Source organism: Amborella trichopoda, chromosome 10 (assembly GCF_054954075.1).
Source record: "Amborella trichopoda isolate Santa Cruz 75 chromosome 10, AtrichopodaSantaCruz75HAP2 v2.0, whole genome shotgun sequence".
In the NCBI taxonomy this organism is placed as follows: Eukaryota; Viridiplantae; Streptophyta; class Magnoliopsida; order Amborellales; family Amborellaceae; genus Amborella; species Amborella trichopoda.
In genome coordinates this window covers 46,020,587-46,034,849 of record NC_142345.1, presented here as the reverse complement: position 1 = coordinate 46,034,849, position 14,263 = coordinate 46,020,587, and the positions used below count along the sequence as shown (strand labels likewise).

Genomic DNA, 14,263 nt, shown 5'->3' with positions numbered 1-14,263 from the left:
GCTTTCAAGGGTTTGAACAAGCATTTTATGATTTTTCTTGTACAGTATCAGAGAAACGTTTCTCTTTCCACTTCAAACCCTAAGAGCAATGCAAACTCCATCTAACTACCCAAAAAAAAACTACAAACTTGATCGTCTTCTCTCTTTCTCTCTGATTTTTGTTGGGTTATCCTAGTAGCAATCGAAACCCTATCCTCTTTGATGAGGGTCATAAGATCTCAGAGCAAGGCTCCTTTGAACGCTCTCTACTTGTCTCGAGTGCATGTGCGTGCAATCATAAAGCCTCAAGAATTCTCTCTTGCACACAAACAACTTGAGAGTCCTAAGCCACTCATTAGTTTAACTTTGATAAGGTGACCTTGGATTCCAAATCTAGCTGAGTGGATTGCTCCGATACCTAATTCAACCTCATAGAATGCTAATTTTTCTTTTAATTATTTTTCAAATTGTTCCAAAATGTGTTATTGTGATGGAGAATGCTTTGGTTAATTTTTGGGAGTTTTTGTAGATTTTTCGAAAATTTTGTTTAACATAAAAATTTTAAATAATTATTTTTAAGAAATGACAAATAAGGACAAACCTGAGCAACCCACACATGACACCCAAATGGCCAATGGGTGTCCCCTCTATGGGTACTATATCATAATTATTTATTATTTAATGAGGTTTTTAGTTGTGGAGCTGGATACTCAAGCTTTGATGAAACCCTAGCCAGTTGTGTTTTTTTTTTTTTTTTAAATGTTCTATAATTTTATTGCTTCAAAGAAAGTTACAACAATTCTAAACCAAAGGAATGTTTCTTAGGTATTCAAGCTAAGAGGCCAATGGGCCGAATGTCAGTTATCACAAAGATTAAATGTTTCTTAGGTATTAAAGCTATGTAAGTAGAGTTTATCGCCCTACTCAAAGAGCCTTATCCAGAAACTCATTAAGCAATTCAAATTTAGTCAAATCCCAAAATCTTTAGAAAAAATTTAAAGGAAACCCATCCGGACCCTGAGCCTTATCTCCTGGAAGTGCAAAGACTACCCTCCTAACCTCTTCCTATGTAGCCCAATTTTCCAAAGAAGTAGCTTCCTCAACTGATAAACTCTAAAATTGCAAGCCAAACAATCTAGAGATAAAAGCCAATTCTTTAGAATACAGTCTCTGAAAATGGCTAACGAATTTCAGTGCCTAGGCCGACCTATCCTGCACATCCACACCTTCAAATTGAATTCCTGATATATCGTTCTGCCTTCTCCTCGCATTAGCTATAGCACAAAAATTTTTCGTGTTCAAAGCCCCCTCTTTAAGCCACGTAACTCTTGATCTCCGCATCCAATATATCTCTTCTGACCTTAAAATCTCACAAAGCGAATTCATAAGGCTCATATTCACTTCTTTTAATTGAACATATGAACTTCCCCCATTGTAAACAACCATCTCTATCAGATTTGAACTCATCTGCACTTCCCCAATTTTTTTTTTATATGGAATTTCGTCTCTTTTTTCCACTAAATAAGTTTGTGCTTGTTTTTCACCAACCTACTACCTTGGGTAGATTGAATTTTTCCAAGAATTCGAGATAAGCTCTATCACGTCTGCTTCTTTTAACCATACCAGGTCCAACCGAAAAGGCTTAGGACCCGTCATCACATTATCAATTTGCAAACAAATAGGAATGTGATTAGAAGATAACTTAGTAAGTGCATTAACCTTTGCCAATGGGAACTTCAACTCTCAATCATCCAAAATCAATAACCGATGAATCTTACATTGAATCAGATTATCTACACTGTTATTTGACCATGTGTAATGCACTCCATTAATAGACAGATCTTCAAGATAGTGCCGCATAATAAAATGATTCAAAATACGCATGGAATGGTTCAAAGATGAATTATATTATATTTCCACTTACCATCGAATCATATTAAAGTCTCCACCGATACAAAAAGGAAATTAAAATCCAAAATGATAGTAGAAATTTCATTCTGAAAATCCTCTTTCAAAGCATAAGAGTTTGGTCCATATACATTGAAACAAACCCATTTAAAGCTATCATTTAACCTCTTTCCCCCACCACAGAACCTTAGAGCTTAAGGCTCGTCAGGTCCCACACAGATCACAAACCACCAGAAAAACGTACAAGATCGATACCCACAAAATCTACTAGTCCCCCACCCCAAACATCCCTAACTAAAAAAACTGAGGGAGAAGGTAGCTTTGTCGCTTGAAAAAGCAAAACATCTGGTCTATGAGACCTAACCAACATTAAAACTTCACGCTTCTTCTTAACCTCCCCCAAGCCTCAAATATTCCAACTAATGAGATTCCTTAAAACAAGATGAGGATCCATTTCTAACTTCCGGCCCCTGAGTAGAATCAATTGCCTGTCTCAAGGTCATGTATTGCTTCAGCCATTTTTCACTTGAGCAATGAACCTTGAGTATCCCAAAAGAAAATGTGCACTGGTGTCTATAAATATATATTGAGATCCATTCTAAACATTTTTGATGTTCTCTTTCAAACAACTCAATGCCTTGTTAGCATTCCCTGTTTACTTTATGAAATGAGATCTCCATAACAGCGGTGATTTCTTTGAACTCCCACTCTGATTTAGTAAGAATGGTTTAAAACAAGGACTAGGGTCAGTCTCGTGCTTGAGTCGTGAAACTTGGACTCTGCCAAGTTTGGCAGAGACTCGTTTGCGTGAAAACTAATGGGAACTAGCGAGACTCGGTTGTTTCCTATAGTTTTCATTCGGACTCTTTTGTCTAAGTAACTCAAGCAAGCCAGAGTAGGTGCGAGTTAGTTCAAGTGGAAGGCTCAAGAATGGCAAGTGGTAGGCCCAAAAGGACATGGTTGGAACTAGTGAGAAAAGATATGGTGACTTATAGCCTCACTGAGGATATGGCTCTTGATGAAGCGAAATGGCAGATCAGGATTCGTGTAGCCGACCCCAAATAGTTGGGAAAAAGCTCTGATGATGATGATTCGTAAATCGTAAATCTTTATTTTTTTTTCTTGTTCTTTCTTTATTTTGGATTTTATTAAGCTACTTGTTTTGAATGCATCCTCTCTACCTGCTTTCCATTATGCTTCCCCTCGACCATTGATTCAAAAAGTTGTCTGCCCCGTGCCTAGGCAGGCTACGGTGGCCTGGGCGATTGATCGTTGATTCAAAAAGTAGTCCACCTAGTGCCTGCTTAGGCTAGGGGGCCTGGGTGCATCGTCCAAGCCTGAGTGGACCGATTAAGTGGGTGTCCCTGGGCTTCCGCCTAGTACCTTTGCTTAGGCAGATGGCCAGGGTACCTAGGTGGGTGCCCAGGGGACTACGTCCGCTTAGGTGCAAAAATACCCATCAAGTGGGGTATTTTGTTTTTGTTTGGATAATAAAAAATGCATATCCATGCTTGCAAATTAGGACTTAAAACATGATTACTGGATACCCCTTGCCCCTTTAACCTGGGCGGGCATTTTTGGAACATTGCCCTCGACTCTTATAGCCCTAGTGTCGGAGTTTGGATCATGGTTCATTTTTATATTGCATCTTTACCCTTGTTGCTATTTATGTGTTATTAAAACAAAAAATTTCCCTTTTTTGTGTTTCTTTATGCTTTATTCTCGTAGTTTCTCAATAATAGAACTTCATTCATGCATGTAAACTTAGTCATTTGGAGTCTTACTTGCAGCATGTTATGAGTAAGTGGATTGCGAGCAAGATGTTTTATGTTTTGCACGTGGCCTTGTGTTTGCACATGTGATTGCATGAGAGTTCCTTTTGGTTTGTTGCTTTTTTTTAATATATGCCTGGTTGCCTACTATCAATGTTAAAAAATGTAGATTCGGCCACTTAACCGGTTTGGGTGCCTGGCCGCCTAGGGGCCCATGCTCCCACCCAGAGACAGGGTGTCCTCACCATTAAGACTTAAATGAATAATTAAATATATAAGACGTTAGTTTCACTTTCACATAAGATTTAACTTATTAAGATATCACGTAATCATTTATTTATCAAATAAAGTAAAACAAAAATAATATAATATCAAAACATGACACATTGTACAAAAAATGAATCAATTATTCATAAAAGAATACAATATATGCTCAATTTCATTGTCCAAATGAGAAAAATTCAATTAATCACAAAAAAAGCAATCTTTTAACTACAAACATGTAAATATAGCGTAAAAGAAAAAAAAAAAAAAAGTAAAGGAAAAAACACATGATTCATAACATAATATGTTGTAATCAAATAAAATCAAAACCCTCTTTAAAATATGATAATACTTTAAAAATATCAAAATCAACTATTAGAAGCTCCAAGTCCACCCACGAACTATTGCCTTTGTTTTGGGAAGAAATAAAACAATTAAAAAATTTATCGATCTTTCGATAAATCACAAAAGAGTGGTTTTTGGGGGGTTTTTCTCACCCTAAAGGCCACGGTTTTTGTTTTAGGGGTTAGAATACCTCCCAAAACCCTTTTCCCCCCTTTTTAAGGGGGGGAAATTACATTTTTTGACCCTACCCAAGGTTTTTTTTCCGTCTGTCCGCAAAGTGTCAGGGGGGGCTCCCAAACAGTAGTGCCTAGGCGACGCCTTCCCCGCCTAGGTGGGCACCCAGAGATAGGGCGCATAATGACCCCGCCCAAACATCCTAGGCGTTTTTTGAATTTTTTCGCGTAGTCAGCAGCCTAGGCGGTTGGGCGGCCAAATTTTTGAACACTGCCTACTATGTAGCTATATAACTTAAAAGAAACTGTATTTTTTTTGGTGTTTTAAGATTTTTGGAATTGACTTTAACATATGGATGGTTGTGCTAAATCTAATGTTATTACTCCAGTTTCTTCTATGTGTATGTGTGCATATGTGTTTTTTTCATGAACTTCTGCAATTTTTTTTTTTAGAACTTCGTGGCTGTCACTCGTGCCAGATTGTGTGTGGTGTTGACAACCTGCTTTTTGCTTGGTGATTCGACACCTCACTTTTTTGGCTTAGTAGTGTAGACAACTTGAGGAAAATACAGAACAAATAGACAAACTTGTTCAGTTGCTCCTGTTACTTTGATTACATATTCTTGGGACCTAAGTGCTAATATACTGGTCACCTTCTGATATTGGTTGGAATTCACTTTCTTTTCTGCTTCAGAATACATATAGTAATCAATAAAAAAAAGTCATATACAAAATCACTGATTGTATAGCATTAATGGGTACAGTTACTCTACAAATGAAAAAACAACAACATGTCAAACTTTCAGATGCAAATGCTGACATCTGCGGTGTGCATTCCACAATTCAAAGGCTGTTAAAATTTTCAACACACTTTGAATGGAGGAATGATGCACCCCCGCCATGTGATTTCACATCTGAAGGTTTGGGGTGTAGTTAATTCTCCAACCAAAAGTAACTGCACTCATTGTATCTGATCCCATTTTAAATTATTTTTTATTCTTGGTTTGCCAAGGAGGATTTGATTCTTTGCTACTGAAAATGTGACACAATGTTTTCTTCAATATTATTTCACCTGAACATATTTATATGCAAATTTGACTTGATATGATAAAAATAAAATAATGAACTCTAATGCTGTCACAGGTCCGGCATTATAATCAGGCAATGCAACCTGATTTAAATTGTGACATGGGAAATGTGCACAAGAGTGAAATTGGAGAGAACATCAGAAGGAAAGATAAGATACAATTTCTTATCAATACAGTAAGTACGAGGTCCCTTTTGTGACAACTGTCCAAGAAGATGGGCATTATGGTCGTGTGATATGTTTTTCTGCCTGGTATTTATTTTGTGTTTGCTTTTCATGACCTGCTTTTTTTTCTTTATTTTTTTCCTTTTTTTTTTTTGTTCCTTTGCTTGCTCAAGTATTCAAATCTTTCGTGTTGTTTTTCTTTTTTTCTTTTTTTATTATAGTAATTTGAATTGTTTTCGTGGAGCTATTTCGTTAGTGGGAAACATTAGCTACAGAAATTAGAAATTAGAAATTAGATATTAGACTAGATGGTTATAGGTGTTTAATATGAAAGGGAAACTTCAGTTGATTGGTTGGCATTTACTAAAAAGTGAGAATGCTTTAGGGTGTCTCTGTATTCATGAACTTATTTTCTTTAAAAATTGCGGCACGGTATATAAACCTTCATTTGAACGAACCCCAAATAGTTGAGAGAAGGCTCGGATGATGATGATCATCATTATAAACTTCGATTCACCTATTGCCTTGTACTTGGCCTGGTCCCGAACCGGGTCTTATCGAGTTGACCTGGCGGAGCTGGGCAGTCCTCTAAAGTTATGTGGAAATGATGAGTCGCCCATTTTTTTAAAACTCGTTGGGAGTCCCCAGGCTTCCAAGTCGCGAGCTTTCCAAGCCATCTCGATGAGGTATAAAACACAGCTTTAAATGACCTGGTGTCTCTGCAAACTATGATAGAGTCCTATACAAACAATCTTAGAAATCAATAAACTTTGTCAGCAAGAAAAGTGTGGTGGCTCCATAGCTATTTGAGGAAATTTTAAAGTAGGTTGCCAAGGTCAGGATCTCTTTCCACCCTCGTGAAGTGGAAGCCATGAGAACACTGATACTATTGCAAAGGATGGAGTTGACAAGTATTCTCTAATGGTATCTCATTTTCACTGTTACAGTATTTATCTATTAAATTTTGTGAAGGAGATGTAATTGTACATCCATTTTTTAATCTAATAAAACTCTGTTAAGTTTCTAAAAATGAACAAGAAAACAGGAACATAATAAAGAAACACATTATTCAAGAGGTTGAAAGGATAGAGTATAAGTTGGTCTTTGAAGAGGCAACTATAGATAATTCGGGTGGGTAAATAGCGTTTTGAATGCCCTTTTCAATTTGATCCTTTTCCCTTCTTATTTATCTGGTGTGGGTAAAGTAAAGGAGATGGATTTCCCATTTCCTTTGTAATGTTTGCGTATTTACTTGATACTTGGTTATTCATGCTAACAAGGCTTCAGTGATAGAGGAAATTCCTTGAAAGATACAATTGTTACGTTCTATCTGAATTTCCCAAATGAGGGCTGCCATTGAAGCCTTCCACAATATGATAATTGAAGAGGCCCAGGGGTGATTGGGAATATTTTTTGGGGACACCCATTGCCATTGAAGAGCTGAAGAAAAGCTCCCCACAAGGAATGGGCCACTTGACAATGTATAAAGAGGTAAGGGTTAGTTTCGTTGGCTTCATGACAGATGATACATCAATTCGGTAAAGCCAAGCCTCTCTTTTGCAGTTGGTCAACAGTTAATGCTCTTTGAAAGAGAGCAATCTAGTTGAAGACTTGGATCTTGGGGGGAGCAATGGAGATTCATGCTTTGGCCTCAATGGAGGGAGGGGTAATGTTGGCGGTTTTGTAAGTTCGCAACAAAAGGAAGCAACTGGAAATTTCCCCGAGGGCAGGGCACCATATCTTCTCCAGAGCAAGAGAGAAAAACTGAACTAAGGAGTGTGGATAGGTCTAGGAATTCCTGAAACTCAATATCTGAGGGTGGTCTACGAATGCCTGGATCCAAGTTCTTGAAGCGTTTTGCATGGGAAAATGGTCTTCATTAGAGGCTTGTTGATGGAGAGCGAGGAGATAAAGGCTTGGGTAAAGGTCTTTCAAGGGCGTCTGATTGAGCCCGGGGTCTAGCAAATATCTAATTATTGATCCCCTCCTTGAGTGGAACCTAATACTACGTCACAAGAATTTGAGGACAGAGAGGAGGGGCCTCCAGATGCCTAAGGCTCTGTGATATAGAGAAATTTGATGGAACAGTAAAATCAGCAAGAAACAATGCTAATTCCAAGCACAAGTCGAAAAGAAACCCAGGGTTTCTTCTCCATACCCCAAGCTAGGGCTCCAAAATCCTAAGCTTTTCTCTCTTTTAATTTCTAAAAATCACAAGGAATTAACTCTCTGAACCTCTTTTATATTATAATTCAATGTTTAAAGATATTTTATGTCCATATAGTGATTAAAATGACCTATATATCTTAATTTAAACTTAAATTTTGTAATGACATTTGTACCCATGAATAGTACTTGTGAATAATACTCATGAAACAAATACAAAAACTATAAAAATCCTAGAATTCCTAGAAACTAAAAATCCTATAAATAAACCCTAAAACTTACAATTGAATAAAAATTAAAAATAAGTACGATGTTTCCCTCTATCATTTTCCCTTGATTGAAGAAAACTTGTCCTAGAGATTTGAAGTATGCTAAGATGAATTTAGTGTCAAAACTACCTTCTTCAAACTTGTTCTTCTTTGTTGGATCAAAGATTATTCATGGTAAAAATGATTCCTCAAGAAACGGATCTTATTATGTATGTTGGGGAACACAATTTGCAGATTCTAAGTCCACTATGCCTTCACTGCACTACTTTGATTCCAATACCCTAAATTTCTTGAATGCACTACCTCTTTGATATTAATGAGACCTTCAAAGTCCATGATTTAAATATTCCTCCTATTGCCTTTTCTCCATATTTTTTACCCTCTTCCAAAATCTCTTTATCTTCATCTTGAACCTTATTATAGATCGGATCTCTTAGGAAATCTTATTATTCATCTGAGTATATATTGAAGATGGTGGTGAATCCCAATCTACAATTTGTTGACTTTCCATGCAATCTGCATCAAAACAAAAAATTTAATCTTCCAAATTGAAAACCCTAGAGTATGTTCTCCACATCTAGGTCTTCGGTCACTATCCTCATCACTTGACTCCCCATGCAGAGCGCAAAATTGAAAAGGCTTGTACTCAAAATCCTCTTGGGCTAAAAGATCACCGTCTTGCCCATTATTGAGGTTCATGAACTACTGTGCCAGCTGTTGAACTTGCCCTTCAAGTTGAAAGTTGGACAAGGTGATCCAGCACAGTGTATATAGTTTTTAATTTCCTTTTTTAACACTGACTAGAACATTTACAATGGGTCCAAGTACAATAAAAGTCTCTTGAAATAAACAAATAAACAAATTAAAGTGGTTCTCACTCACTAGCTACCATTAATTACAACTTCTTTATTTAATAAATAAAATCAACACAATTCTTATAAGAATAAGAATGGCACAAGAAAGAAATACTATAAAGCACAAAGTAAAAGATATCGGAGATTGCCTCAACCAAGCTTAGTACACCCCACACCGTGTCTCCTCCTCTAATTGTGCATGGGATCAATGGTCTTTCTTGGATCTACTAAGTATGGGAAAGCTTAAAGCAAAATCCTTCACAATTTGAGAGCAATGGAACAATGCACAATCTTAGGGCCTCAATGCCTTATGTGTGAGGTGTGCCCTCCTCTTTAGATCTATATTGGGGCGTGCCCCTTTTTTTCTCTATTCTAATATTTTCTAGAGGAGAGAGAGAGAGAGGCTAGAGAGATCAAGAGAGATGAGATTGGGTGGCGTGCCACTAAGAGAGAAGAGAGAGATATGAGAAATGTAGAGATTTAGGGTGAGGCAGCCCTATTTATAGATTTTTCTTGGGCTAGAGTTTCCTTAGGGTTAGCCATCATTAAGTAGATTAAATCTAGACCATTGATCATAGGAGACCTGTGAGGTGAGAGATATGATTCATCCATTACATAGATCAGGCATCATGATTAAAAGGAATGTGCTAGAACCTTATCCTCTAGCTTCCTAAACCTAATCCCATCAAATATTGTAATATAGAAAATATTGTCATACTTTCTTGTCTTATAAATATTATCCCTTATTCATATCATCTTTGAATAGTCAAAATTCTTAAATCTTAAAACATTCCAAAATAATACAATCTTGATTCTCAAGCCAAGGTGGCTTACCAACTTATAGTAAGAGGAGGGTTTCCCTTGAGTGAGGCATGCCACCCTAGGTGGCCACATGTGGGTCCCACACCTCATGTTGGGCCCCCATGTTAATAAATTACTAAATGAACTTTTATTTTCTCTTGAATATTTAAATACTAAAAAGTGAATATCTTGGGATTTATAAATCCAACTTGTGAAAATAAAATATCCAGATATTCACAAAAATGCAAATAATCAATTTAAAAATCATATATCATCAAAATAATTAGAACTAAATAATTTTGATGGGAATCCGATCCGTATAAGTCTAGGAAATATAAAATCATTAGAGCACTTCACCTTCTACTGTAGAATGTAATCTACACTTGCTTTCTCAAACAAACCCAGTAGTTGCCATGACCTACAGACCAACGCAGCGGTTCACGATTGGGCCACAAAAGTCAGCCAATAGGCAAGGGGACACAATCCCAGTCTATGGACTACAGGTTCTCCCCTAAAGATGAACCAAGGTTACCTAGACCTGATGCAATCACAACTCTAAGGTGCATAAGAGTAATCTCTCGCGCATATACTTGAAATATGGTTTGCTCTCGTGATACGGCCATCATATGTACATGTTGTGTAATGATTCAGTGATGAGGTTTTGGCCAACCATCACACACAAGGGTCACAAAGTCCCTCGGCTAACTCATCTGGGTAACTCCGACCTTATCTGTTTAGTTCTATACCCAGGTACTATTGGTTTTCCAACTCGACTAACCTAGCACATCAAGTCAAGTCTGAGTATCGACAAATAGCATTTGCATAATATGATCCACAAAGGACCACACTGCCACTGTGTGTATGTTCTACTGTATAAAATATTGATATATAAACTCTCATAAGGCCTTTAATGGTCACAAAAACCCAACATCTCCCACTTGGCCTTTAAAGGCCTTAAAATCTTTCTTCCTCACATTCTCATACCCCAATTGCAATCTCTCTCTCAAGTATTTCTCACTTATTATCTCTCATTGCATTAACCCTGGAGAACTCTTTCGCCATGAATCCTTTCACAATAGATTTATGGATGTAGCTTCTGAGGGAGTCATGAAGCCTCTTTCTCTTTGCTACTCGAATCACATCCTGAACCTGAACGTAGTCCATCTTTTCATGTCGCATCGCGAATCAGGGACTTGTTATCGTTGAAGATCATCACGTACCCTCATCGCATAGGGTCATATCTCAATAGCTCAAGGGAGTTCTTCAATAGAGTTGCACCCTTCTTTTTCCATCCTTCGTCGAACCCTCCTGGTGAGCATATGATCGTTGTTTCCCTTTCCAATCCCGTGACACTAGGTGTCCTCCCTCCATGTCTCCCTCCGGTCTTAGGAAACTAGCAAGCAACTCTCCTCCTCGTTGACCCTATTGTTTCCTCAGTTACCTTTTTTGAGCCCTTCCTCTACACGGATGGTGGACACTTGCCCTCTTCTGTCATGCCCCTTTCCCCCTCTTTTTACTCATCCAATCGTGTTTCACATGCAAACTGCTCTTTCATCTCGTTTTTCCCAAGCTCCTATACCCTCTCTACCCTCGCTTTCTTTTCCCTCTCTCTCTCCACCCTCTCTCAACGCCATTACAAGCTTGCAACCCTTCCTCCTGCACCCCCTCTTGATATGCCCTCCCCTAGCCTCATTATTTCATCTCAATTTTTTTTCCTCCTAATTCATCTTCTGCTCTTCCCTTCCCCCAAATAACCAACATTATACGACGTTGTTTGTAGACATGAATTTTGTTTTGGTCATTTATGACCTGTTTGTTAGATTTATTCATAAACTGATGAGCAATTGGTAAGATGCATAATAGCTTTATTTTAGTTGGAATTCTTATTTCCTATTCCCAAATCTATCTTGATAAATGATAAATTTGTCATTCGGCCCATTCGATCATTGGATCTAGAGGCATTTTGTTTTAGACATGTCGTGGTGCGTGGCTCTACCACTATATCCGATTAATGTATTGCTTTCGACATACCAGTAGACAATCTGATGAGCCTCACCAAGCATGTGTCATGTTTTGGTGTCAAACATGGAGGCATTTTCGTGTTCACATCTTGAAATTTCAGACATGGACACCTATGGTTTGACATGTTTGCCCCCATAAGTTTTGACATAGGTCTAGAAGTTGAACAACCATATTCATGTATAGGATGCATGTATTTGATTTTTTATTGTTAATTTTTCTTATTTACTTTTGACAATTTTTATTATTTATATTTCTTTTTATAGCTTTTGAATTTGTCTTCCATCTTATATCTCATCCGTGTGATTCATCACATAGGAATATTTGTTGAGGCGTGTTTCAACATTCAACCAAATGCATATTTGAATTGGGTCCCCCACTTCACTAATAAGAATTAACATGTCACTTCATGTGAATTGTTGTTTTGCGTAAACGAAATCTCAGTTTAAGATGAATTTTTTCTTGAGTCACCTTCCAAATCATTGTTAGCACTTAGCAGCCTTTGTACTTGCATCAAATAAAACTCACATGACATGAAAATTCTGCTAGCTCCCCAAAACAAAGGAACACAGTAATTAGATCCAAATTGTTCCAGAATTCAGGCGGGTTGAACTGGACAAGATATTGTCTCATTTTTGTCTAAGATGCCCTTTTGTAGGGATTGTAGTTTCTCCAAATTTAGTTATCTCGTGCATTATTTATGAAAATCATTTATGTTTAGAGCTCTTGAACTTGTACCTGTATTGAGGTCTGCTCTTCAAACTAGCAAGCTTTTTGGGAGAGGTGCAACTATGTAGTGGAAGACCCTAACTGCCTCACTATTCTTCAAGCTACTATCAAACCATTCCAGTTTTATGTTCTATGATGTGACACAATGTTTCTAATGGGCAATGCCAATATGGATTGTGACATAATAGCTTTATTTTAGCAATTGGTAAGATGCATAATAGCTTTATTTTAGTTGGAATTCTTATTTCCTCTTCCCAAATCTATCTTGATAAATATTGAATTTGTCATTCGGCCCATTCGATCATTGGATCTAGAGGCATTTTGGTTTAGACATGTCGTGGTGCATGGCTCTACCACTATATCCGATTAATGTGTTGCTTTCGACATACCGGTAGACAATCTGATGAGCCTCACCAAGCATGTGTCATGTTTTGGTGTCAAACATGGAGGCATTTTCGTGTTCACATGTTGAAATTTCAGACATGGACACCTATGGTTTGACATGTTTGCCCCCATAAGTTTTGACATAGGTCTAGAAGTTGAACAACCATATTCATGTATGGGATGCATGTATTTGATCTTTTATGTTAATTTTTCTTATTTACTTTTGACTATTTTTATTATCTATATTTCTTTTTATAGCTTTTGAATTTGTCTTCCATCTTATATCTCATCCGTGTGATTCATCACATAGGAATATTTGTTGAGGCGTGTTTCAACATTCAACCAAATGCATATTTGAATTGGGTCCCCCACTTCACTAATAAGAATTAACATGTCACTTCATGTGAATTGTTGTTTTGCGTAAACGAAATCTCAGTTTAAGATGAATCTTTTCTTGAGTCACCTTCCAAATCATTGTTAGCACTTAGCAGCCTTTGTACTTGCATCAAATAAAACTCACATGACATGAAAATTCTGCTAGCTCCCCAAAACAAAGGAACACAGTAATTAGCTCCAAATTGTTCCAGAATTCATGCAGGTTGAACTGGACAAGATATTGTCTCATTTTTGTCTAAGTTGCCCTTTTGTAGGGATTGTAGTTTCTTCAAATTTAGTTATCTCGTGCATTATTTGTGAAATTCATTTATGTTTAGAGCTCTTGAACTTATACCTGTATTGAGGTCTGCTCTTCAAACTAGCAAACTTTTTGGGAGAGGTGCAACTATGCAGTGGAAGACCCTAACAGCCTCACTATTCTTCAAGCTACTATCAAACCATTCCAGTTTTATGTTCTATGATGTTACTCAATGTTTCTAATGGGCAATCTCAATACGGATTGTGACATAATAGCTTTAGTTTAGCAATTGGTAAGATGCATAATAGCTTTATTTTAGTTGGAATTCTTATTTCCTCTTCCCAAATCTATCTTGATAAATATTGAATTTGTCATTCGGCCCATTCAATCATTGGATCTAGAGGCATTTTGTTTTAGACATGTCGTGGTGCGTGGCTCTACGACTATATCCGATTAATGTGTTGCTTTCGACATACCAGTAGACAATCTGATGAGCCTCACCAAGCATGTGTCATGTTTTGGTGTCAAACATGGAGGCATTTTCGTGTTCACATGTTGAAATTTCAGAGATGGACACCTATGGTTTGACATGTTTGCCCCCATAAGTTTTGACATTTGAGAATTTCTTCTCTTTCCCATATGAAGTCAGCCGTAATAATGGCCTGCAGGGACACCATTCTCGGTTCAATGGGGCTCTCGCCTTTTCTGCTTGGA

General features: G+C 37.4%; 1 long non-coding RNA gene across 30 annotated transcripts in view; it reads left to right on the top strand.

The window, feature by feature from the left end:
* LOC105421675 (uncharacterized) overlaps positions 1-14,263 on the top strand; it is a 91,266-nt gene that overhangs the window by 14,545 nt on the left and 62,458 nt on the right. For 26 of the 30 annotated variants that reach the window (XR_016042458.1, XR_016042447.1, XR_016042454.1 and 23 more), the window contains one exon: positions 5,585-5,704. The exons of the other annotated variants lie outside the window; for them this stretch is intronic. This is a non-coding gene — a long non-coding RNA (uncharacterized LOC105421675). The remainder of the gene's footprint in view (positions 1-5,584; positions 5,705-14,263) is intronic. 30 annotated transcript variants of the gene reach the window in all.